Source organism: Danio rerio, chromosome 23, assembly GCF_049306965.1.
Source record: "Danio rerio strain Tuebingen ecotype United States chromosome 23, GRCz12tu, whole genome shotgun sequence".
In the NCBI taxonomy this organism is placed as follows: domain Eukaryota; kingdom Metazoa; phylum Chordata; class Actinopteri; order Cypriniformes; family Danionidae; genus Danio; species Danio rerio.
The window spans coordinates 25,722,484-25,748,154 of NC_133198.1; the positions used below are offsets into that span (position 1 = coordinate 25,722,484).

The window sequence follows — 25,671 nt, forward strand, 5'->3', positions numbered from 1 at the left end:
TCAGATTAATAAAAGAACTAAGCCGACAAGAAAATGAATGAATGAATGATCGTTCAGTGTAACATATTTTGAGAAGTAAAAAGTCATCATGCCAAGTAATTATATTTTATATCAAAACTTCGTTGCTGACAAATTGGTAAATACTAGTCTGAAGGATAGAAGCAAAGTATTTATATTTTAAAATCACAATTATTTAGTTTTTGTTTTATCATGGTGGCATATGTAAATCGTGATAAAGTCATGTTTTCCTCCCTCATTTGGCTCAGGAAAACACTAACATATTCTAATGTGAAAAGAAAAAAAAACATTTAAAGCGATTTCAGATTTGACCCATTTATACAAGGTTACTTGTTTTAACAGCACATTGACTTTCCTTATAAAATGCACATTTTGGCTCTAAAGCATGTTTATTCATAACTCATGAATTAGTAAAGATATTTTTCCTTGAAAATGTGTTTGCAAATGCATATTCAAATGTGTATTGAAGATGCAAGGAAAGCATTTTAGTAATTGATTAGACCACTTGACATTTTCAGAATCGTTAAATCAAATATTTGCAGAAAACTGAATAAAAGATCTTACAAAAATGTCTGAAATCACCACGAATGTTTCAGCTATTTCTTGAAATATCTGATAGCTTTACAACACTGCTGATGCTGTTCAATGATCGAATGATTTGCTATTCTGTATATGGAAACACTAAATCAGCTCTACTTCTCAACAACAACAAAGAATGCACGTTTTTTTTAAACGCACAATTGTGAATACACGCTGTTTCCACGTTGGGCGGGGGGGAAACGGAGTAATTAATTCATTATGTGAATATGCAAATGCGAATGGGAGCACCAACGCACAATGTATGTGTAATTTTCACTGGTTGTTTTGTTCTCAGCCCCCCAATCATTTGGCAGCGAAGCACGGCAATAAAAACTGGGCGTTCATTATTATTGGACAGAGGAAAAATCAATAGCCGGAATCTGTTCTTGATTTGAACGGTAGGATCTTTCTTTTTGGCGTGTGTTTTTCAGTGATGATCTATCTGTTGTTTTCTGTTAGCTGCTGGAGGTGGAGTCGTCCGCGTGGACATTAATATTCCGTGTGAATCTGGACTCAACGTCTTGCTTACCGATGCAGTTTCTTTACCGACTGTGTATCCCTACGGTTTATGATCAATCACGACTCCCGTCCGACCGCTCGTCGTCGGTGATCATTACGATCCAGTCCGTGTTTTTGTTTTGCCCGCTTTTTAGAAGTGGTGAGTGTGTGTGGTGGAGAGGAGGGGGGGTAATTCTCCTTCACTAGTGTCTGGATAAAGAAAGACTAGGTCAGCCATGTGGATGCGTCTGTTGAACAGCTGAAGAGGAGGAGGAGGGGGTTCAGAAACAGAAAGAGAGAGAGAAAGAGAGCGAGAACGAACGAACGTGCTGTGTGTGTATATGAAAGAAAGCGCGAGGAAGAGAGCGAGGGAGCGCGTGAGTGTGAGCGCGCGCGCGTGTGTGAAAAAGGAAGCGGAGTCTGTAAACGCCGAACTCACTGATTTCCTACCCTCCACAAACTCAAGCTTCACGGAGTTATCACACGGCGAACGGGAGGAGGGGGAACCGCATACGTTCAAAAAAACCGAGTCCCCGGGCGGTCCGAATGCGAATAAATTAGTAAAGCGAGGTCGTCTTTTGTTGAGGCATTTGCCCCGTTTCTCCTCTGTATGGACAGCGACTCTCTCAGGATAAAGTATCTGCGCGATAGTGCTCAGCCCTCGGCTTCTTGGATTTTGGCCCAGGCCGAGAAGTTCGGCGGGGTCATTTTCAGCGAACAGACGTGGAATTGTGTTTGAAGTTGTTTGCAGCAGCCCGATAGGAACTTAGATCATCATACTGGCGGGTGAGTAGTGCCTTGGCGACATTGGCTGTGTACAAAAAGAGAGAAGACAGAGGGAGTTTAGAGGGCTTGAGTGGGTGGGAAGGTAAATGGGGGGGATTGAGATGGAATGTTGGCAATTGCTACAGGCTCAGAAGTTGAAAGCAGCAGCTTGTTTTTTTTATTGCATGTTTTTGCTCTCGCTGTTGAAAGAGACAGGCGGTGTGTAATCTTTTTAGGATGCTTTATGACTTTCTAGTAAGTAGTCTATCAAGTTTCAGCCTGGCAACTGCCATAGTTCTTCTGTGTTTGTTTCCATTTTATTAAGTGAGGAACTCAAGCATTAAGTAAATTATTAATGCTTGGGTAGCAGGATAAATGGTGCATTTAGAGTTGGAGGTGCTGAGGATCTTCAATACATTAAAGCATGCTGTTTAGCATTATCAGACACCATCACAGCAGTGCATTTGCTGTGACCCCAACCCTCTGTACTTTTCCTTCACATGGCCCTTTTGTTTACTGAAAACCCTGGGAGCAGGGGAGGAGAGCTTTTTGGTAGACCTGCCTGACCAGTTGGAGACTGCTATGGGGCGGCCAAGTCTGCCTAACTTCCCTTTGTTAACTTGAAACGCATGAACCCCTGGCCTGTGATGGAAACAAATATGGCCGGTTATAAGTGGGGAAGAGCATGGGGTGATATGTGGGGGGTTTAGTGTAAAAAATAAAAGTTTAAGCATTGGTTTTAACAATAATGCCATAGACAAAACTATTTTGGTTTCTGAATTATCATTGGACACGTTTATTTGTGTTTGTGTAGCACAAAACAGATTTTGTTTTAAAAATAAAGATTTCAAAAACAGGCTTGTCACATTAATGGCACGTTGGGTTCCTATAAAGCATGTTTTATTTAGTTTTTCTCAGTAAATAATTCATTAATAAATCTTTTTCTAAAATAAAACTTCCTAAAATACGCATGTACTATTATCGCCATTAAAAAAAAAAAAACATGCTAGGCTCCTAAAAATACATTTATCAATGAACTGTCTAAAAATAAAAGTTCCAAAGGGGTGTCTTTTCAATGATGTCATTTAAGAACCAATTTGTTACATTATTTTCCCACACTGGCTTTTCACAATAATACCATAGAATATCAATTTTTAGTTGCCAAAAAACTATTCCTTCATAATAATAATAAACATCTAATAACGCATACTCCTAAAACTTTCTTTTTGTTTTTGAAAAGCAAACTTTTTTCAGCTACAAAGGATCTTTTGTCTATGTTTAGTTTAATATGAAGCTCCTTCATTGAGCCATCAATATCATTATGTAGGTAGATATCGATTTTATTGAGTTTAAAGAACTATTTTTCACTCTATATAATGTTTAATACTATTTAAAAAAAATGTCATGGTGTAAAGGGTTCTTCCTGGAACCATCAACGCTACCAAAGAATCTTAAATTTTAGGAGAGCAAGTTACAAAGACTTGTCTGAAGCTGTTTTTGTTTCACAGCCTGCCTTATCTGATCTCGTTCTCCATGCTGTGCTTGTGGAGGAAGCATCTTGTATATCCTCTTTGCTTTATTGGTCATACTTGAATTTCATGTGACTGTTCAGTTCCTAGGGTTAGCATTAAAGGAGCCTTGCCATGTTTTGCATATGTAAGAGATGTAGCTACTTGTGCTAAAATGGGCCTACTCTTTTGTGGTCAGAAGTGATCGTCCCATCCCCCAACATTGGGATGTTTCCTCATCTCAGTTGTGTAGTGAGATGGTAATTGGTGTATCAAACGCTTTGTGGTGGTTAATCAGACTCTACTAGTAGCTTTATCAGTTACCCAAACAGAGAAATCCATGATCTCAACTCATGGTCACACAAATAAAAGGATTAAACGATGGAATTGACCAGTCTGGAGACATATAGACATCAGTAATCTGTAATCATAACAACTATGTACAGAGTATCTGTCTTAATCCTTCGGTTCATAGAAAATGGAGAGCGAGAGAGCAAGAAGAAAAGCTTTTATAAACCCCCGTTACACATGCCATGGCTTTGAGGGTAGCCTGAGGTGAAAGAAATCAAACATTTAGTGAAGCGTCTCCTGCAGAGGAACTAAAGACTACAGCAAGGAACAGAATGTTTTCATTGTCTTTTGTTACACTCAGGGAAACCTGTTTGAGCTAGATTACTTTAAAATACATGGACGGCCAGTTTAATATTTGAACACAGCCTGTCTGTTTGTAGCAGCCAGCGTCTCCTGTTTAGATTCGAATGCTGCTAATTAGTTAGCGCTAGGTGTTTCCAAACGTCCTTGTCATCTCAAGTGAATGACTGGGCTCTCTTGCTCATTTTTTTCTCTTCTTTTTTTAATGACTTGTGGATGCTGTATGTTTTAATATTCTCGTTATTATACATCTGAGTGCCGGGCTTTCATTTGCAGTGTGTGGGTGTATGATTAACTGTGTCATCCTTCTCCCTTAACAACTGCTTGCCTCTTTGCTTGAGCAGTCGAGAATGGCTACTAAATGTTTAATGCCTAAGCGCACAGTGACATTTAGCCTGTGTGTTTTCCCTGCAAAAAGAATCATTCTTTTGCATTCAACTGAATTCCCCACATCTTAGAGATGCGTTCTGTGTGTTATCCTCCACCTTAAAAGCATCAAACGGGCGATAGTCTGATCAAACGGTGGTGTGGCAGGGCTGACGGAGGGCTTTCTTCATGAAATGTGTTGTAGCGGATCAGTTGGTGTGCGGTGGCTGCTGAATGTTTGACGGGGCTTGGGCAGGCATGTTATTTAATCTGCTCGCATGATGGAACTGGCTGGTGTTACGCTGCATATCTATGAGAGAAGAGGCCTTCTGCATCCGCATCGCAGGCCTAGCTATATGCTTAATGAATTGGAGAAGGGGCAGAGGTAATTAACCTCGCGTTTTGCTGGAAAACCTTAAGCCAAATCCGTGATTGACTGCTTAAATTCGTTTCAGTGAGATCTGAGAACAGCTCCGATTGTTTTGAATGCACGCCTCAAGCGTTTTCAGGTTGGGCTTTGTCTCGGCGAACTTGTAGGTAGACTCTCCTTTGTTTACAAGAATGTGTTGGCACTTTCCCCTTGATAATAGATACAGTAACCACAGGCGCCTGCTCATAGCCCTATAGTGACAAAGAGACCTGACACTGTCAAACTATAAACAGCCCAAGCAGCTGAGTCGTCTGAATGCTTCTGCAGCAGCAAGTACTAAGAGCAGATTGATATCTGTCTGCTAATAGGCTCGTCTTTGTTTGACTCATTCCTCAGGCTTTCACGGATACGTGGTATGGTGTTTCAGCAGCACTTTTTGTCTTATTTGTTGTTCTTTCTTCGTTCACCCTACCCACGCCAGAAGCTGGTGGATTTGCAGCCGCCCGATTGGTCGATTTATGCGTTAAGCATACATCTCAGGCTTGTTGATGTCAAATAAATGTAAACCTGAGGAGCGCGAGAAGTTAATGGGTATAATTGAAACTGATATTTTTTTAATAAGCCCTAAAGCATCCGAGCCCTTTGCTCGAGATGTCTCGCACATGTTAAGTGAGAGGGGACATCTGGACCTGTTAATTCAGCACATGGTCATAAAGTGAGGTTGGGGGTCCCATAGGCCCCACTGTTTTCCTGCTCTGTTAGGGATGTCAGATGGAGTCTTTTATGCTTTTTTTTTTTTTTTTTTTTGCGCCCGCACACACTTACTAGTATTCACTCCGTCCTTGTCCTTGTAGAGAAACATTCTCTGCGGTGATAAACATATTCTAAAAGTGCAGTCCTTGCTCAAGTGCTTTCATCTTGAAAAGCATGTGTTAGGTTAGAAGCATTTCTCTCTTAAAAAGGATCCAAATTTCTTCGACTGCTGGAATGAAGGGTGTTCTGTGACTGACGGCTCACCAACTATTCATAAACATCCTCATTTTTGCTGTGTGTAATAGAAGTTTTGTCTTTGTTTCACTCATTCATGCCATTCTTTTCTCAGTATTGTTTACTCTTGGTTTTTCTTCAGGAAATACACACAATTCACACATTATGCTTCCCCTTTGGATATGCTATAGTCTAGGTTAAATGTCATTGATTCTTGCTGGTCACATGAACAATTCTGATTTAAAATGTGATAGCGAACGAAACTAGCGTTAGTGCTTACCTGTTTTCTGGAAGTATTTTACTCATAGAGATTTATAAATATCTACTACTATGATTATTTATTGAACATCATCAACATTGAAGAACTTAAATTAAAACACTCATTGGCTAAAACGAACAGTCAAAAATGTGTCCATCGCCCTACTTGACCAGAGATCGGATGTTTCTGCAAAGTTGCCGCAGAAGTACAAATCAGCCTTAAGGCTAAACCGAACAGGGTCACGTGAACACACACGGTAGGCAAAGTAATTAAAAAAATTAGTCTGGAAAAATTTGATCGATTATAGGTTCTGAATGTTAATTTTTATTACTTTTTGATTAATCACCCAGCCCTATTAGAAATGTTGCATACACTGAAAAAAGCTGTTATTTCACTTTTTATTATACGGCAGCTGGATGCTAAAAAAAAAAAAACGTAAAATAAAGTCCATTACAGACATTTACTGTAAAATGACAGATGCTAAATTACAGAAATTTCCTTAAATTGTAATTTCCAGTAAATTTATGTAATTTACAGTCTGTTATTTTACTTTTTTTTTCTAGCATCCCAGCTGCCGTAAACTTAAACATTATTTAATGTGAACAAATTCAACAAAGCATAAACGATAAATTAAGAACCTGAAATCATGACAGGTCTGTTGTTAATAATTTAACAGTAATGGTCAAGTAATAACATTAAAATGAATTACATTTTGTTTAAATGCTTTCCTCAGTAGTCATATAGATTACTTTTTATAATCTTCAGTTTTCAAATATCTGTGTAAACTTGTATTTAGAGTTGTGTTTTCCCTTCAATTTTACTGTGGGAATATGAAAAAGAAGGGCTTAACTAACCAGTGTATGGCTCCTTGTTTTGATGCAGAGTAGCAGAATCTAATCTTAGAACTATCCCACTACTGTGATTAATTGTGGTAGGTGGAAAACCATTAAAGATCACTGCTTTACAGTCACGACACACTGTTACTGAGGGCCAAAGGGTCCAAATCTATCTAAAAAAAGCTAAATGCTCTATTGTACACTGAGGAAATTTAGAGGAATGCGGGTGACATAAAAAGCCAAGACAAGGCATCTCTATTCACAAGCCAGACATGTTGACTTTCCTTTAGAAGTATTGTTAATTTAAAAAGCATTTCATTTAGTAATGGACTAATCAGCTCTTGAAGCAGATAGCGATTACTTTTAGCTTTAGAGGCAAGGGATTTGTTTTGTTTTTAGTTTATTTCCCCCCTCAGGTGATGAGCTGTCTTTGTGTGTCACAATATGCATATTGTTCTTTACGAGGCAGGCCTGCTGTTGAATAATGGCAGCTTTGATGGATCAAGCTATATCTCTCTGAGATCAAATAAACCTTTAGTGCACTCTTACTGCTGGCAGAGGAAAACAGCACTTTAGACTTTCTCTCCTTGACTCATCCTGATAGTGTATAAATAGTTTCATTATTAAGTAGCTTAATACATGCTGTTTCAATGTACGTGTCCAGAAATGCATCAAGAGAAATGTGCGCAAGAGGCAAAAGGTTAGGAGTGAAGTTATATGCCTGTAATAGAAGACCATATGATGAAAATCATGCGCATTACATTGAATGTGACTGACAGGATGGCCGAGGTGTGAACCTGTGAGTTCTTTTGGGGGTAGGGATACTTCCATGCCATGACGTCCCAGTTGTGCACTAGCTTGACTGTATTTCAGATGTCTCCTATTTACACCTTTTAGACTAGTCTCTCTTTTTTTAAATTTTTTGAATAACTGTTGAACTCATGACTCTGATCTGACACTTGAACCTCCATCAGTGATGTTAGGTGCTGTTTACACAAGTGTTTTCATTTTAAAAGGGCGTCAACATTGATGTTTTTATTTTGTTTTAACATTTTTTTTCAACCATAATATACAACCTAAAAGCATGGTACATGAACATTAATGCTCATTAGGTATGCATATATTTAGCTGACATTCATACTTGCAGTTTACCGCTTGTGTAATGGTCATACAAGAGTGAAGTAACCAGTAAAAATGATATGAAATTATCCAGAAAATCAATCAGAGAGTGGTCATGGGTAGCTTTTTTTATTTTAATATTTGGGGCCCTGGTATACAAGAGACATATATCTGAAACAAGAATAAGGGCATGTTTACACAACACTTTTTCACATTTGTGTGTTTTGGCTGTACATTTCCACAACAACTGTGTTTTGGGGTGCGGAATTATTTGTTAGGGTTCATTTGGAATAATTTACAACTAGGTATGGGTCGTAGGGGTGTCAAAATTAATTGTTTCTTCGGTGCACCGCGATGCAGATGCGGACAATTCGGTATCGGTTCAGTAATAATCATAACCGGTTATTATGTACTGATGTCATTTATCTCCTATGCTTTCTGTCGCGAGGGAGGTGAGCGCGAGTATTTAAAACACTCAGGCAACTCAGGGCTGGCCCGTGGCATAGGCACCATGGGCAAATGCTAAGGGCGCTGTATATCCAGGAGGGCGCCAGAAAGGAGCGCGGTTCAGTTGGTTTTGTTTTCGATATTCTTGACACACATTGTTACAGACGGCAATAACTCAAAAACCTCTCAACCTAAAAAGATCTTAAGTGTGTTTCCTACAAAAAGACAAAGCTGGTTATGTTTCACAGCTGTCTTTCTTTTTTTCTCGCTCCACATTACGAGCACTGCTCCGTTTAAGCCCTCGCAATATGTGTTTAGCCGGGATAGCTCGCGCTGAGAGGAGCTCTAAGCAAGGGACCGTCGGAAAAGTGCTTATTTTTTTTCGTTTGTTTTTTTCCGTTTTTCTGCTCTGCTCTTCGCGAGCTCTCCCTGTTGCGAGGGCTTAAGTGTGTGTGTGTGTGTGCGTGTGTGTGTTTGTTTCTTTGGTGCTGTCTATGTTTGTGTTTGAATGAGAGACAGTTCAAGACAGAGACAGGTGCTGTGTCTCTGTGTGTTTATACAGACAGCTTGTTATAGCCTCTCCTCTAAAATATAAAACTGTATATGGAAAGCATCGTCAATGCACCGTGATGCACCGAAATATCGAATTGAACCGAATCGAAGGCATGATAATCGTAACCGAACCGAACCGTGAGACCAGTATAGGTTCACACCTCTAATGGGTCGGTATAAGATTCTGACAGTATGATAACCTTAAATAAAAATATTTCGATTTCACGGTATTGCCCCAAAATTATTTTAAGAAACATTGAAAATATTTTGGACCCGTGGCTTTTAATGTAGAGGTTCCTTTTCTGTTGGAGATACTGTTGCCCTAAAAAAAAGTTGTCAAAAAAAACTTAATCTTTCCAAACTGCAGCAAACCTTGAAACCAGTTATTGCTCCATGACTATTTCCACTTTTTATAACCAAAATTATTTAGCTGGCATAATACTTGCAGTCTACTGCTTGTGTAATGGTTGTACAAGAGGGGAGTGACCAGTCAGAATGATACAAAACTGTACAGAAAAACAATCAGAATGTGATGTGATTTGTGGATGGCTTTTATTAATATTTCACAATATTACTGTGCTGCTCACTGCATTGAACTAATTATTTGAGCTCCGGTAAACATAAGAAACGTATTTCTGAAACAATAATAGGGGGACGTTTATACAATACCATTTTCACATTTGTGTGTTTTGGCTGTACATTTCTACAACAACTGTTTTGGGGCCCAGAATTATTTGTAAAGGATTAATTTGGAATAATTTACAACTAGGAATGGGTCGGTATAAGATTCTGATGGTATGATGACCTTGAATAAAAATATCATGGTTTCACAGTATTGTGATAACTGCTCTAAAATAAGTTCTTTTTAAATGTCTGAATAAAAAAACACCTTTTTTCTTCCATTGAACACCATATATTCTATTTTAAGAAACATTGAAATATTTTGGAACGGTAGCTTTTGATGTAGAGATTCCTTTTTTGCTGGAGATACTGTTGCCGTAAAAATGAAATAAAATAGTTCTCAAAAATGTGTTAAAAAAAAGGTATAACAGAAAACTTTGGTGGTTTTTAAACCTTGACTTTTCCAAACCGCGGTAAACCTTGAAACCAGTTATCATCCCATGCCTATTCACAATGTTAATAACCAAAATTAGTTTACGCATGCATATACTTCAATAGTAGTTCAGAAAGGACAAAGCAAATTCATATGTACAAACAGAAACGGTAGCACTCATGATGTTCATGTTCCTAACTCGATTGTTCCAAATTGTGTTTTAGTTGTACACATTGCTGTTGGAAACTGTCTATCTTAATCATATACTTTTAAGTAGGCCAGCCCTAGCAGAGGGGTCAATAGCATGGCCCGTAGGGGATTTTGACTGACTTGTTTGACGTCAAAAGATCAGTTCTCTGAAGCAGCCTAATTAACCTTTTTACAGGAATTTCTTGCGCTTGTTTTCTTTTTATAATGTATTGTTTGCTAACCTTTCCTCTGAAATCTGCCATGCTCCGTTACGTTTTCAAGACAGCTGTTGAAAGAGCAGTAAACACGTTGTATTATTTTCAAAATAACCTCTATTTTGTGCCACAATATTATCATATGAAAGAATCATCAATGGCAATGCTCAGAAAGAGAAATGAGCAACATGAACACGAATGCCTTTCACTTCTCATTATGGTGTTTGAGTTTGGCGAAAGACAAATATGCTTGCGCTTGCTCATGCCTGCCGGTCTGTGTTTTAAATTAAGTAATTGAGATCTTGTGCCTCGACATCTGAGTGTCTCGTTTTGATCTCCGTTTATGTTTCTAGGAGGTGAACAAAGCTGGTCGCGGGTCTCGCCACCTGCAAACCATTTTCACTTTTAGTCACTGAAGATGAAAAAAACTGATTCTGGTGACTGGTTTGAAAGTTTCAAAGGCAGTGTGTGACATGCTTGTACTTTCAGATCTTATTTTAGTGAGTAAACATTTAATGCAAGTGTATCACAGCTTTATTTATGCATTAAATCTGCTGTTGGCTCTGAATTATACATTAGCCAGTAAATAATGCATCGGCCTCCATTCCTCAATGATTACTGGCCAGGATACAAATGGCGTGTTTGCTGATGATATGCTCGTTGATCGTTTTAGCTAGTTTAGTATTGGCTCCAGAGGATATTTTGTGATTGGATGCAATTTGAGGAAGTCATATGAAATTAGTTTCATTTTTCTTTTCTAAAAGTGTTTACTTTCTTTTTTTTTTTTTTTTTTTTTTTTATAAATTAAACTTTTGAATCTAATGAATTTTAATCAAAGTAGTACAGTTTCACATTTGCCAACTTGAATTATTACATGATGTAGAATGCATGAAGAGCTTTATATTTGTTTTAATTCTATTTTCTTCCAGTTAAAATTGAAATATGAAAAATTCTGCTGTACAAAAGAAATTGCTAAAAATGCTGGATTACCATAATCCAATTTTGGGTTCAATATGGTCAAACCAATCATTAGGATTTCATTTTTTTTTTTACTAAAATGACACTTTATAATCCAGTGGTTGGGTTTGCCTATATTTAACCCGACGTTGGGTAACAACTAGGACTGGGTGATTAAATCGAATTTATTGATTAACTCGAGTGTGAAGTTCACATTGATTTGTTTGAATGAAAATCGGTTTTCACCCTAACACGTGATGCTCATCTCAACTCGAGAAATGTTGCGCTCTATGAAATGAAATTAAAAACAACGAGGACGCACAAATGTGCATGTCAAAAAAAATAAAAAATTCAGGGCTCTTAATCATGCATTCACTGCAAGACGCGCATTTGAAACTGTACGCAACCTTTTATTTCTCACAGTAAGAAGTAATGGATAAGACGATAAATGGAGAAGACGGGCATATGAAAGGAACTGGACACTGTAGATATCTATGACTGATACTGATTTAATGTTGCAAAGATGTTCGTTACTGTAAAAATCAACACTTACTATAGCTCAGTGCACTATAGACTATCAGATGCAGCGATCTGATGGAAATAAAAGCAATAAAATGCAACCCACTAGCCTAATGTATGTAAGTAATATGAACTGATATAACACAAAATAAAAATGATTAAACCTCTGAATAAATGTCATTACAATGTCTGAATCGTCTTGATAAAGATCCCCGTTTTAACCATCGAGTTTGCTTTCAATGTAGGTTACTTTCACTGTAATTGTATAAAATATTGTATTATAATAATAATAAGAAGAATTATTTTTATTATAATTATTATAAACCTTTTGTATGCCATTTATAAATAAAGCTTTTGAAATTTGAGGTTTTATATGACTTTTTTTTCAGCATTTTTAAATCTTATATTTATAGTTATGATGAGGTTATACAAGTTAATAACCTTCAACCCCAACCCAACCCAAGCATTTTTTGAGGGTGAAATAATTGATTCAAATCGTAAATCAAAATTTCTTTTTTTTTTTTCTTTTTCATTTTTTTTTTTAAAGACCATATCGTCCAGTCTTAGTAGCAACAACCCAACCCATTTTTTTTTTCGAATATCCATTATTTACAACAACCAATCAAATTAATTTAGTTTCAATTTGCAGATATTTTCTAAATTGTATGCAGTTTGCGTAATGGACACATCAGTGGGTGTGTTTTTGTTTTATTTATCTCCTGCGATTAAATGGATCGTAAATAAAATGGATCTTGGTATGGATTTTCTTCATGTTATCTTTGTGGAGTTATTAGCAGTTTGTCACTTTAAGAGGCTCGCACATAATTATTGTGGGTCGGCATTAACTAGTTTTTCCCTTTTAGCTTGACCTCCGCTTTAACCCGTGTGACTGGGCCGGTGTCATAAGAGCCACTGACACCTTTGATTTGATCCACTTCATTTGTCATCTCTTGCTGAGGAATAATTACAGCAGTGGCAGGCTGCGCCCTGGGGAGCGCTCAAGCTTATGACCTTTTTGTTCCCTTAAACATGAGCCAGAGACAAAGGCGCAGAAGAGCGCGAGTTGTGATTAGGAAAATAATGGCTCTGACAAGTTAGAGATTAAATTGTAAACAGGCCGCGAGACATATCAATACTTGCTGAGGTAATTGATTTTGCTACTGCGGTTCCACTGGCCGTAACCGGCTGTTAACGCCGCATTAATGAACGCTGGATTTCAGATGGAGGTTAAAACCTCGCCATACCCTGAGACCTTTGCTGTTTGTTTACCCTTGCCAGAGCGAGCCGTGTGTTTGTTGTAGCCGTTCGCATCATCTTTGATTACGATAAATCGATGAGACCTGAACGGTAACATTTGAAAATGACAAGCTTGTTGTGCTGCTTGTCATTGGGAGGACAAAGAGGAGCGCAGGGGGGGTGGAAACACAAACTGTGGTCATAGAATCAGCTCAATGCTCCTGTTCTTCATCAGAGTGAAGTGGCTCCATCAGAGCGGGAGGGAAATTATACTCTATTGTGGCAATACACCACAATCCCACTCCAGTCGCCATTAAGCGGAGCAGAGCTATTGAATATTTGCATTCCCACTTGATAGCGCCACTTTCTCCCAGGGATAAAATGGTGATTGCATCCATTTGGAGACATCTGAAACTCTCCTTATCAGATCTCGATTGGTTATGTTTGTGTGAATCATTAAGAGAGAGCGCATTGTTTGTTCAGCTTTAGGCTCTGTTGTATTTACTGAAGTGGGCAGTGTGTTTCTGCATGTCAGGGTCGTGCAGTAACATGGCTGGTGCAGGGTCACGGTGCGGTTCACAGTTTGGCTAGTGTTAGTCATCTGTGTGACACATCACTTAAATACACTGTGATCTCTTCAGTCGTTTCATAACTGGATTACGCTGGTTAGGCTGCACTACAGTAAACTGCAGGCATTCTTCTGCTTTAATACAGATAATATGAAAGGAATACAATAAGTGTTTGCCTTAGTAGTTTAGTACACAATGCAGTAACTGTTAAACGTAATGTAAATAATGATGTGCTAAAAGCTAGGGTGGAGTTTGCAGGAATGATTAATGAGTTTGGATGTGTTTGTAATTGCATTTGGATATATTTGTTTTTTGTTACACCTAGAATATCTTGAGCATGTACAGTGATCGGCATAATTGAGTACCCCCCATTTTGTCAATGAATAATTATCTCCCTTTCTCAGTGATTCAATGTATTTTGGTGCATTTAAACAAAACAGATCAATTAAATAGATATATTTATTAAAATAATATTTTAGTCACCAAACATATTTAGAAATTGAAAGATAAAACAATTAAATTAAAACAAAATATTGCAATAAAAATGTAAAAACTAAACTAAAAAACTATTTATATTATATACTATACTATATTTAATATTTTTCTTTAACATATAAATGTGGGTGAACTAGGTTTCGGACTGTTATCGTAAGTTATTTTGTTAGATAATCTCCAGATTTGGCTTCAGTACTGACTAATCTAATGTATATGCACAAATATCAGTGTATTGGTTTTTTTTCCAGCTGTGGCGGCAGGCCTTTTACACAGATCTATTCTATTCAATTCGATTCTTTGCTTGCACGCCGATTTCATCTGTTCATGCACAAAACTTCATACCCTTAATTATTCGCTGATTTTCTTGTGTGCTTTTAAATAAAGGCTGATAAAGTGTGATTTAGTGCATTTATGTAATATATATGTCTCCAACATTTATTAAATTTGCTAGGAATATTTATGAATGTCCCCAATAGACCTACAGAGCGGCATTAATGCCTCCTGAAGTAAAGTGGCTATAAACTCCAGTAAGAAAGTCATTGAATGCAGAGCCATAGACCTTTATCTGTAGATAAATTATAATTTTGCAAACTTTGATCTTAACTGAAAGGTCCGTTTTGCTGGCCTCACGCATCACGCACCTGTCAGTCAGTCAGCATGTCACCCTAAAAGTGTTAAACAAATAACGCACAGCACTACTGCGGTTACAGAGAAGTTTGTGCTGTTATAATTCACTTATCTTTTAATGCATATTGGTGTGATAATACCCCCGCTATAAAAAACATTGACTGAATGCTTTGAATGAGGAGCTCTAATGTAGCCGTGGCGGGATGAATTTTGGTGTGGTGTTCCGGCATGAAAGAATGAATGTAGCGGAAACCATGAATAATATTGTATAGCTTCTTATTAAAAATATGAATTTAAAAGATAGATTTGTGAGGGGTGTATCAATCATAGTTAATTATAGAGTGTATAATTAACATTCAACATATAAAAAAAAATAATGTTAAGCTGAATGCATTAGTGCTCATTCCAACTGAATGGGTCAGTTTTTTTTTTCTCAATGTTACTTTTTGGAATCTGTTTGTCACGCGATCTACTAAAATTTGCATGCATCTGGTATTCTGCATCAATCCAGTATGTGCTTGGGTGCCTTCATATTTAGAAAAACTTTATATTTGGAAAAAAGAAAGCTGTCCTTTGGTGTGAATGGATGGCTTTGAATGAACTTGAGAATTCGCTAAATGCCTAACAGATCTCGTTCTTGTCTTGTGGAGAGTTCCGAGTCCATATGTAAAGACTGTTTGGAATTCAGCCTGTCCATTTTGAGCTGCCATTCCCTATTGAGCCTTAAAAAATATGTTTTTGTTGTCCATCCAAGAATACCTGTGAAGTACCGTGGGTCGGCCCTAGAAGCTTTTGAAGCACGCAGGGTCCACTAGAGATGCATTCACACCCAGCAGCAACCACCCACAAGGCTGAGCCATGAAATCTTTTCATCATTATATGCTTTAAGATGCCAAATTCAACCCGAGCCAAATACTCACACAAGCAGCAACGGCAACAAGCAGAGGTGCTGCTTAAATTTCTGTCGGATTTGCTTTGACCACCCATTCAATTTTTGGCGAAAGCTTAATCTCCCATTTTTGAGTGATAATGTGTTGTCATGAACACAAAGAGCTAAAGCGGATGCTGAAATTCCCCCGACCCGTCCCCTTTAACCTTCTTTACAAAGGAAGGAGTCTTCCTCAAATCAAGTTATTTCATCCCTTTGGTATTTGAAAAAGATTTCTCTCCTGATAAAGCCAGCAAGAGCCTTTCCTTTGGGAATGTGGGCACTGTTTCAGTCCTGTCTTGTGCCGATTAAAGGAGCACTTGTAGATAATCCGTTCGAATAAACGTCTCTGTTGCATATGGGGGTGGAAAATGGAGGGTTAGCGACATGGGAAATGGGTGGGGGCTTGAAAAATTTGGATTCCTAAGTGCTTATCACCTCGGTACAATCCGCCACTCCGCAAGGATAAATATTTAATGACGGGGAAGCTGAAATAGAGCCCTAACAGAATGGGTAGAAATGGATCTGCTATTTATACGCTATACTGTTCCATAAAGCAATGGACTGGTTAGGCCGCCCAAGGTTATTAGTATACGTGCTGTTGATTCATTCATGTGTTTGTCTTTCTTCGAATCACCTTGTGTATTCAAAGAAGCTGCGTTGTACGCTAGCTTGTAAAATGGCTGCGGAAAGTCTTGCAGCTTGAAGCAAAGTGTTGCAGGATTATCTTAATATTTGTCTGATTCCTTAAACAGTTTGTCAATGGACAAAGCACACAGTCTTGAGTGTTTTAGAGAGCTGATTATATAATCTTGTTCTTTTCACACTCCCAGTGGCTTGAAAAGTTAATGATTATAGTTGTTGGCATCTGTTTTTACTGAGCTTAGTTTATGTAGTTTTTTTTTTTTATTTTGGAACTGAAGCACAGGCCACCAGGGATCTACTAAAGCAACACTGGATACTAATAAATACTCACTTGTATGAAATAAAACTTGTTATTGCCTGAGTCATGGAATTGTACGGAGAGCGAGTGGAATGTTCGGGAGAGCGGCAATGTTTTGACAGTTGCACGTCACTATTTCTATGGGTCAGTCAAATGCCATTGGAAGTGGAGCAGTGCAGTTGTTGACTCTTGAGCCAAGTTGAAAAAGGATCCTTCTCGTGTTGTTTATACTCGTGATGATTTGGGCCGCTTTAGTGTAATCGAACAGGTTCCAAAACGCTCGCCGAAGGAACACAATGGATTACATTGTGGACAGAATGTTTCCATTGTGGAGATGCAACTCTCTCAGGCACTTCCGAATGGCTGGATTGGATTACCAGGCTCTTTTCATGACCGGTTTAGATGACTGCTGATCAATGGGCTCTTAGCTTCAAATCTAATTTGTTTTTGGGCTCACTTGGTAATTCTGATCACAGATTATTCCTATATAAAATTAATCAGGTTACTGATGTGTTTTTTTCAGACCGTTTGGATTCTCGTAGACATTAATTGCGGCAGTACCACATTCATTATTGAATTTTAGATCTGCTTTTGCTACAGAGGGTTAGAGATGTACAACATGCGATGGCTCCACAGAGCGATGTGTTATCTTTGTAGAACAGCTCATTAAGATGCTTCAGTTGCTAAGTCTTCATCAAATTGTTTGTGTTTTTTTGGAAGATGACAAACAAAAACGAGCACGTGGGCTAATAATTATCAGAGAAAACCAATCTCTTTTTCCAACGTGAATTGATTTAGAGCATGCTTGTCCAGCAGTGGTTGGGTTCTCCATCATACTGTTAGAATTTCTGATGGGACACAAGGTAGAAAGGAGCCTGTTTAACCGTGTGATACATGAGGGGAACTGGAAATTACGTAAAGGAGCGACTGAAAGAGATCGGAAAAGGTCAGGCCACATTTCATTTCAGCCGAGCTTTTTATTAGCTCTGCCCAGTATGCAGTTTAGAGGAAAATACAGTTGCTCAGCAGTCAATGGACTACTCATTTAGATTGACACATGTGTATACACTTGGATGAATGTGGCTCTGTGCTGAACATGCTTGCTGTTTATGAGCTTACCCGTGCATTTGCTAGCTATTTTAACTTGGACGCACACAAACTCCCCCCTGAGGTTCATTCCTCGCCGTGCTGTGGAAGGAATTGTAATGCTCACTAAAGAGCTCAAAGCCTGTGAATGCGTCTCAGAATAATACTGTGATCATTGCACACTCTTAAAACCTGTAAAATACACTATTTTCAGTGTCTTTAAAACGATCTGATTCGGCTCTCTTGGGAAATGGAGGCTCTGTGCAAAGAAGTGGCAGGAATTCCTGTTCTCTAATTTGGAAAATTGTAACAGCATTTTTTTTTTTTACTCGCAGCTCTAATAAAGGCAATTTGTGGCTTCTATTTTCTCAGGCTAGTTAAAGGGGTAGTTCACATCTGTAGGCTGTTTTTCTTCTAAGGAACATGGAAGATATTCTGAAGAGCCACAGTGGGGTTTATCCAAACAATGAAAATCAATAGTGTCCAATTTTCTTTTGAACTACAGGGGGTTTGAGTTGATGAAGGCTAATAGTAAATGAAATCATTAATCATATATACAATTTCAGATAGAGAAGTTTTTTTAACATTTAAATCCATCCACCAGCTCTTTTGCAATAATACTGTTATATCTCGAATCCTCAGTGAAGGGGTTTGACTTTAAGGGCTATTTTAACGATCTAGGCGCAAAGTCTACAGCACATGGTGCAAATGGATTAAGGGTGTGTCTGAATCCATTGTTAATATTTTGAGGACGGAAAAATATGCTTGTCCTGACGCATGGTCTAACAGGGTTGTGCTTATTCTCTCAATGAGTTATGGTTGTGTTTTGAGCATAATGTGCATTAAACCAATCAGAGTCTTATCTCCCATCTCCTTTATGAGTTAGTTGCATTGCACCATGGCACATTTGCTATCTACATGGGGAACTTTTTAAGTGGAAAAACTGAATGCTTGTAGCGAGAAAACAGTTAAACCATTTGGAGTGCGAGGATAAAGAACAAGCCTCCTCCATTCAGCCTCTTTACTTTTTATTTACTTTACTTTTACTCTTTACTTTACTCACTCCACTGAAGGCATTCATTAGCCTAAAAATATAATTTAATTTAAGCGCAAAGATTTGTTTAAGAACTATTTTTAAATTCAGTTCTAATTTCCTGCAAATGAATAAATGAACAATAATAATGAATGTGGTAAAAAAAAAAAAAAAAACAGTTCTTTCCATCATCCATATGGTGATGCATACATCTCCAAAACCTGACAAGTGGACAAATCTAAACTTGTTTATATTAAAAAGGAGATAAATATTCTTATAAAAAATAGTACTGCTAATAATAATAACATTGTACTGAAGCAAACTGTAGTGAATATATTGAATAAACTTTTAATCCTTTATTTTTTTCATATGTAAAGATATTTGTGTACTACTATACATCCTGTGTGTATTAAGCAATGTGTAAGTATTTCGACGCATAGGCACACAACTAACGCGCTCTGTGTTGATCAAAGGCTCAGTCTATTATAGTTTCTCAAAATAGCAATACACCAAAAATGTACAATGTACACCTCTTTTCTAGACCGGCACACCCATGAGTCCACAAACTGGCGCAGATTTATTTGCTATTTAAACATCGTGGCGCAAAACGTGAAGATTAGAGTTGCGATGCTCTGAAAATAGCTACACATCTTGCACCAGGTATATGATAGGGCCCTAAATGTGCTGGCCTGACTAGAAAAGCATGAACGACATACCCCCACTTCCCTTGCCCACCTCCCATTGTGCTATGTTGTAAAACACAGGGGTGTTTTAAGAGTCTTCATTGTGCAAACATACCAAAAGCCTGTGAGCGTTAACCTAATACATTATGCTTGCTTTTCTCAAATGATGAAAAATCATCAGACTTGTGTTTTCTGGAAGCCTCGCAACACTATCAGTTAGGGATAAAGTCTCCATTTCACACATGAATGCATTACGAGTTAATCTCCCGCCTGCCACTGTACACTCCTTTAAACACAACCCTGAACCCAGTGAGCAGCGGCAGCCTATTGTTCAGGTGCCTCCCTCTGGTAAATGCATGTTTTTTTATTTCCAACAGCTGCTTTACTACGTCACGATGTGTTTAAAATAAAAAAAGCAAGTCTGGTATGTGTATATAGGTTGATAAGTGTACACTCTTCCTGGGAGCTGTGCGCCACACTAAAACGGCAGAATGGTAATAGTTCTAGTCAATGCATGTTTTATGAGCTGTCCAGAGAGGAGAGGGGAAGCTCTGATCCTGCTTGTTTCAGCAGCGTTTTCATTACCCTCCAGTCACTTCCCCTCCTGCCTGCCGCTCCAAGGCATGGAAACAATCTCAAATCATGTTTACAGTGCAGCACATTTGGACTCCATACTGCACCAGCAGTAGAGAGAGCTGTGACTTTTTATTATTGTTTTTATTCCTCTAAACATTTGAGCTCAAAGACATCGAGGAGGACACAGATTTGACACTTAAGGTGCTCTTGGGCAGACCCTTTTCAGTTTGGCTTTAACTAAACAAGCTTGTGTTTTGTGTGGCTTGCAATGGAAATAGGACTGGTGAATTTATATTTATATTTGAGCCATAAATGGAGAGGTGGAGTAACAAAGAGGGTGTTATTCAGACTAGAGCCTCTTAAAGACAGTCGGGCTGTGGGTTTGGAGAGGTGGCTGATCCAGAAACAAAAGCCGCTCCTAATTAAAGGTAATACCGTCCTGTGGTATCTGGGGTGGAGGTGCTTTTGGCAGAGCTGTTACGCGTGTTTTTGAATGCCCAGCTTGTTCGAGAGACCATCTGCCAGAGTTCGTGAAGGAAAAAAAAAAAGAGGAGACACCGCCAGATAACTAAATAATTTAGTCTGGAAATGGTCTGACGCATTGACCTAATGGCATTGCCGCTGTGGCCTCATCATCTTTAACCTTATGTTTTCAAAGATGAGTGTGGAGTAACGTTGCAGTGAGAATAAATGAACAATAAGCCCGAGCTGAGATCTTTCCTCCAGGCCCTGCGTTTCATGTGATGATTAGTAGGGGGGAGTGTGACGCAGAGCTGAGCCCCCCTTCTCCGTGGGTGTCTGTCAGGACCAGTGCTTCCCTGAGACCTCCCTGCTTTCACTCTGAATAAGGCTCAGCCTGTGCTGCCATGAGGCTTTTGATCAACTGACTACATTTAGATGTCTTCTTTTAGCTACAAAATTGTTTTTTTTTTTTATCTCGCACTCTGCACCATGTTAACAGTCTTTCTACGTCAGCTATTATGCTGATTGTATTTTGATTGAGGGGTGAAATGGCATGCAGGCGCCTCTGCTAGACAATCTGAACCTATTGAAACAGTGAATGGGCTTTTGTAAACTGCTGTATTCGCATTGTATTGTGAATCAAAGCAGATCAGCAGAGGTGGGGAAGTGTAACGTTAATATCTTCTGTATCTAGGATAGATTTAGAAAGTGACGTATGTGTTTATCTACCATTGATTGAGTATTGATCGTTCATGCACTGGTGAGGCCAAGCCAAGTGCACGTCTGCTGCAGAATGACTGTCTGGCGGTTAATACCACGTTTACCCACCTTAAATACTTGTTCCTCTAAATGTGCATTGATTTGTTTCATATGCATACCCTGGCTCTATTTTATTGAATGCAAAAAGACATTATGGCTTACTTAATGTCAATAATAGTTTGGCCATTTGATGAAATAATCGTTTGTTCACACGTTGCATCAAACCTGTGTGTGTATATAGGCGTGGGACAATAACCGGTTTCAAGGTTTACCCCGGTTTGGAAAAGTCAAGGTTTTAAAACTGCCAAAATTTCTGCTATGCCGTTCCTATGGTATATGTACGATTTTTCTTTACATTATTTAGTTTTGTTTTGTTTTTTAGGACAACAGTATCTCCGGCAGAAAAAATATATCCAAAGATGGTGTTTTAAATTGTATTGAAATCAGTGTTTTTGAAATGAATAAAAACAGCAAATGTCAATGTTTCATTTGAATTATTAAGCCCGACATGTTTACTGCTCCAAAATATTTAAAATGTTTCTCAACAAAAAAATATATTGTATTTAAAGTGGGAAAATGTTTAGTTTTTTTTTTTTTACTAAGACATTTTAAAAAACAACGTATTTTATAGCAGTAATCACAACACTGTGATATTTTTATCCAAGGTTATCATACTGTCAGAATCTTATACCGGCCCATGCCTATGTGTATAACAGATGAAGTCAGTTGACATTTATTGTAAATGTAAATCAAAGAATGAAAGTCATTCGGTTCTTTAAAAGATGATTCTATCAATAAATTGATGTAATTGGGGGTGACCAGTTATTATAAAGATATTTTTCATTGAATTGTTCATTAAAGTGAGTGGTTTAAAATGCTACCAAGAAAACCAGGGAAGTCACTGAATCATTTACTCAATCCTATATTCAAATATGGAAACATTTTAAATGGACTACAGCAATTGCTTTTTTAAGAACCACTAGACATTGAAGTAATACTGCTACTACTACTAAACAAAATACCCAAGTCAATAAAATGAACACATTTTTATTGACGGTAAACAAATTGAGAGGAACCATTTTACTAGTGTTGCCATGGCAGCAAAGTAGGACTATTGAAAGCAACAGAAGCAAGTTTACTACATAGAAATGTCCTGTAAGTGCGTTATTTGAGTAGAGCTATATGGGCTATATGCACAGCTAGTATTTTTCAGTTAGTGATGAACTTCCGGTGAAAGCTTTGTGACTATTTTCAATTTCTTAAGATTCCTTTTCCAGCATAAATGTTGTAATGCAATTCAATTAAGTTAAATAGACTTAAGAAACCATTCAGTTTAAATGGCGTTTAAATGCAGGTGTCGTCATTAGTAGAAGGCTAGTGCAGAAACTCAATTGACAATTCTGCGGTAAAATACATTTTTCATATTTTAAAGACATGGTGCAGAAAAAATTTATTTAATGAGGTGCTTCTTGTTTGGTCTGAAACTCACTTTATATCGTATCTCAGCCAGGCAGTGATAGCGTTTTCTTTTTTTATTATTATTATTTTTTTAAAAAAATCATATCTTAAACGCAGTGATTTTGTATGGGATGACAATTAAGCGGTAGCCCTTGGGTTGGTTGACTGAAATGAAGTTTGTGTGCATATACCCCTTTGAGTAGTTTTTTTTTTTTTTCAATGAGACTGAGCTTATTTGGTAAGCGTGTGTGATTCCTGCATAGTTATGTATGAAAACGAAAACCAAAAATGCTAATTTCGGCCAATAATTTCTCAAAAAAAAAAAAAACTACATTTTCTTAATTTATCATATCATAGAGGTTTTAAATAACACTGTTCAATAAATGGTGCATCGCATTTGCATTCCTGATTTGTTCATAGTCAATGTGTAAGAGTTTGTATGTACGACTGGTCTAAAAGCACTGCGAGTCACTATCCAGACACTGCCCCCACCCTTTCTGCCACACGGACAAACCAGTCTGAGAGGCCTCCGTGTGGTTTGCAATGTGTTTGTGTCTTACAGTGTGAAATGAAGTTACTCTCAGGCACGATGCTGATAATAGACACAAGCGCTGATGGGGAGCCGGCCCCTCCGGGAGCCGTGCAGAGGGAATACACACTCGTACACAACCACTTACTCTCACATACTCGGATTGCTTGGAGCCTTGCCTTCAGCCCCTGGTTTACTGACTCCTCAGGGCTCAGATTAGCCTCCTGATTTCTGTGTATAAATCATCAACGTTTGTGTACTGACAACAGAGATACGCTGAATTCATTTTTTTTTCCAAGCCAGTGTTTGTAAGATGCCCTCTTGAGATCTGAAGCTGACAGTATATTAAAGAAGAGAGGTGTATACACTGACTGCATAACACAAACATTAAAAGGGATATTCAGATACAGATTCTCCTCTTTCTGAAACCTAGAAGTGTGCATTTGAAAGCGTTTTTGTTGGTTTAGTAAATCAGTAGCCTTCTTTTATATGCATATTTATTCTGTATTAGGCTTATGTGAGTGTAACTTGCAAGATATTGATCAGGGTGTCTGCGGGGTGTCTTAATGTCCTAAATTTAAAATCTAAAGTTTTAGGCCTTAGAAAGTCTTTAGTCCCGGTCCGATCACATGAATTTGTCACAACTTCGGTACGATTTTCTTGACGTAGGGGATTCATAAACAACAAATGGGCATTGTGGCACAAGATTTAATTATTTCTTGTTTAATGTGGCAAAGTTTACGTCGAACGATACCACGCCACACGACACCATTGCAGAAAGTCTAGCATGTTTATTTATTTATTTTTTTGGTTTTTCATGACGAGTTCCGTCACGTGGGTGACACTGTGCAATCGGAGCACATAATTTCTCGGTTATATTAGCGAGTGCTGCTGTTAGTACGCTGGTCAGGTAAAAAAAAAAATTAGGCTGCATATTAACTTATGGTTAGGTCACAAGTGGAGAAGATCAATGATTGGTTATGCAAACTTGAATTATTTTTCTAAAATATTATTAGGGTGTTTTAAACTATTTTATCTGAAAGACTGGCACAAATATGCAGACATCTGAGTTTCTGAGTTCTCTCATCCTTCCAACAGAGTTTGTGCTTCTGAGGTAATCTGGAAATTAGTTCAGTGCTGGAAATACATTGTAAAAGCATTACCTGCTCATTCAAATTTGTCATTAATAGTGATATAGCCTTCTCTGAAACTGTGAATATTTCACTTTAATTTTATTTGAGGCTTGATTATAAATATACAAATTATATTTTTGTTTGTGGCCCTACACAACTCTATACTATATACAACTATACAGGTGGATGATTTATTTCACTCTGAGGAAAATGAGGATTTAATGAATGCTTCACTGGTATTGTAACACAAACCTCGTTTATATATCTGCTCATTTTTAATATGCCATTATTTTAAACAGCATGTGTTGAGCATCTGATTTTTCCTTGCTGCTGCTATGTGCTTTCATTTTTTTTCTTACTGCACATTTGTTACCCATAATTCAACATTTTATTAAGAAACAAAAATCACATAATCTGACATAGTGACTTTCGTAACCGACAATAAAAATCGTGTGGTCTGACTGGGGCTTTAAATTCATTAAAAGAATGTCTTGTAAGTCTTAAATAATTTTAAATTGGTCTTAATTTTGCTATGCTCATGCACATGCATTAATTTTTAGTTCATTATATTTTTAAATCTTGTTTTTTTTGTTTTTGAAGAGAGAATCTATTTTGAAAAATTGTATATCTTATACAACTAGGGTTTGCTAAATTTGACTTGATGAAACCTGCAGGGACCCTGTTGATGCAAGATACACGTCCTTCTTCATTTTAATTGAGTGTATGGCATGTGTAAATATGTGCAAATAATTTTATGCACTTTATAACACTGTTTCTGGTGCTTTTAATGCCGTTTCAGATTTTAATTTTAAATGGTGAATAAAATCTCTAATTTGTACAGTTTTTATCTTGACTGATCATCCAAATCTTCTTTATTTTTAGTCTAGATCTCACAAAAGTCTGCTTGTTCATGAAGGCTACATTAAAAGAATAGACTGCTTAGATGTTAGACTGTATAATATGAGTCTTTATGCTTTGAAGGAAGGCCTTTTCTCATATTATTTCACTTAATGGAATGGGCTGTGGTAATACTTAAAGATCCATCAGCCTGTCGACGCAATTTAAAACTCAATAAAAACAGTTCCCGTGTGGAGAGGGTCCTCCATCGTGCTACAAGACCGTATCAATAAAGCAGCCATTTATCGAGAAGCACTGAGTAATTGTTGGAAATAGTCAGTAGTGGCCATTAAGATTTGAAGTAGGTTGGATTTTATTCAATCTTTTCCAGTAGGAACAGTTTGAGAATAAATGTGCGCCATCAGATA

The 25,671-nt window shown here is 37.7% G+C and overlaps 1 protein-coding gene across 12 annotated transcripts in view; it reads left to right on the forward strand.

The window, feature by feature from the left end:
• The window catches only part of rerea (arginine-glutamic acid dipeptide (RE) repeats a), a 238,223-nt gene that overhangs the window by 93,217 nt on the left and 119,335 nt on the right, over positions 1–25,671 (forward strand). For 5 of the 12 annotated variants that reach the window (XR_012398487.1, XM_009296906.5, XM_005162201.6 and 2 more), the window contains exon 1: positions 1,298–1,881. The exons of 5 other annotated variants lie outside the window; for them this stretch is intronic. The gene's annotated coding sequence lies outside the window, so the exon portion shown is untranslated. Of the gene's footprint in view, positions 1–953; positions 996–1,297; positions 1,882–25,671 lie in introns of those variants that run through there. 2 more of the 12 variants (XM_073938962.1, XM_073938966.1) reach the window with 1 other exon arrangement.